General features: G+C 49.8%; 1 long non-coding RNA gene across 1 annotated transcript; it reads right to left on the bottom strand.

Moving 5' to 3' along the window:
* Positions 1–7: 7 nt before the first annotated feature.
* On the bottom strand, positions 8–1,602 carry LOC102475433 (uncharacterized). Its single transcript, XR_335705.3, has 3 exons — positions 1,367–1,602; positions 778–990; positions 8–65 (listed from the first exon to the last, which is right to left on the bottom strand). It is a non-coding gene; the product is annotated as an uncharacterized LOC102475433 (long non-coding RNA).
* Positions 1,603–1,944: the final 342 nt, after the last annotated feature.

The raw sequence follows: 1,944 nt of genomic DNA, 5'->3' as shown, positions 1-1,944 counted from the left end.
TCCCGTCGCCCAGCCGGGAGCAACGGGCGTGTCCGCCAGCGCGCGGTCAGTGTGCGCCCAGGGCCCTGCGGGACCAGAGAAGGCATAGTGGAGGGGGACCCAGGGGGCAAACCCCGGTCCACCCGGTACGGGCACGCTTGGCTGGCGCCCCGCGGCACTACCCTCTTTGCCTGGACTTTGGGACATTCCATGTCTGTCTCTATAAAGTAGGTGTGGGGACCACATTCAAGAGAATTTTCGGTCACAGCTGCCATCCTCTGTTTATTTATTCCTGTCCTATTCTTATGTTTTGACATACTTAGTATCTATTCATTCTTATTTTTTACACACAATTAAAAAAATTCACTAAGCAGTGAAACCATATAAAATTCAATGGAGGTGGTGGGCTGGCTGCAAACAGGTAACAGAAATGTGGACGGTGGTGTTGATTACCCAGTTCTGCCAATTGCTATCAAAACTCGAATCATATTCTTAAAATTAGGGTGCATTTTACATATTACACCTCAATAAAATTGTTTCAAAAAATAAAGTAGTAATCACATTGGATGGCAGGCTTTTTACATTATTTACATTCAAAACATTTTTTAAAAGCGGTCTATCTTCTTCCACGGGTTGACAGTCTAATTCTGAAAGATGTACAAACCAAAAGACTTCCGCAAATATGTAATAGTTTGTCTTTCCAAAAGGATACATCTTCAAAATGCTGAAGGGGAAAACATGGAGGGGAACTTTAACCACCAGCTATGCCATCAAGTTTCACAGGGCCGCGGTATTTACCTTAGGGATGTGTGTGCGGGCTGCATTCTATTTTGTAGAGAGACTGAAATATTTCTAGCAGCAATTTATAGACCTCGGGCCTTTCATTCTTGGGTCTTTTGGGGGTCACCAGTGGTTGCCACAGAGATCAATGAGCTGAGGAAAAGCCAGACATTCCTCAATCCACCAGGGAGTCCCTGCTTGGACCAACCATCAGGAAATTTTTTTTCTTTCCTAACAGCCAAATATGTGAACAGAAGAAAGGAAAATACAATTCAGAGTGACTGGAAGCAAAGTTGTAATACTGAGTGTTTTCAGTAACTTTCCATGTATCGTGAGAACTAAAATTAAATGCATGAGAAAGAATCCATGAAATAAAACATGCACTTCGTAAGGCTTCATAAAAACTGTACATGCAAATAATTTTCTAATGGGCCTTTAAAAAGAACAATGAACGATTCCTGCAGGCTAGCATGCAAGTCCTCAAGCCTTCGGTAGGTTCAAAGCCGTGATTCGTGATTCTTCCATTTACTTGGCGCCTGACCTAAACGAATTCTGTCAGCCCCAGGCCTCAGTTTCCCCATCTGTTTAAGGGCATCAGGATACCGACCTGGCAGGTCTGTGAACTCTAGGCTCCATCCACTGGGCTGCAGGGTCAGCGGGAACAAGGGCCCTGGTGTCTCTTGCTCACCGATATGTCCCCAGCACCTAGCACGCGACCGACACGGAGAGGGCGTTCAGAATTGGCCGAATGGATGGAAGCGTGAATAAACGACGCTGAGTTCAGGGCCTCTCACCCCTGCTATTTTCTCTGCCTCTGGCCTGTATTAACCCATGCTCTCCGCCAAAAGCCTCGATGCTGAGCGTGAGGGCTGCCGCGAGCCTCCTCCGCGGTCGGGGCAAGAAGGCGCACGGGCCCGAAGTGCCCATCTCTATTGGCCGCCACCAGCCTAGCAGGGGCGCGGTGCTGTTAGCCTCCCTTACCCCTTTGGTCGGATCTCGGTCACAAGATGGCCGGAACAGGAAAAGAGGGGGCAAGCTTTCGCGTTCCCTCCGCCCCCCGGCCCGACAACCCCCCCGCCCCCATCGCAGGCAGGACCCCCAGCCCAACGCAGCGCCTAGTATCCCCGGCGCGCCGCACCGGTGACTCGGCTGCCAAACCCGCAAAGACAACGGCGCAGGGCCACG

The sequence above is a fragment of the Tupaia chinensis genome, unplaced genomic scaffold (genome assembly GCF_000334495.1).
Source record: "Tupaia chinensis unplaced genomic scaffold, TupChi_1.0 Scaffold000503_1, whole genome shotgun sequence".
Lineage (NCBI taxonomy): Eukaryota > Metazoa > Chordata > Mammalia > Scandentia > Tupaiidae > Tupaia > Tupaia belangeri.
The sequence above is the reverse complement of the archived record's forward strand: the minus strand, read 5'-3'. Positions and strand labels throughout refer to the sequence as shown.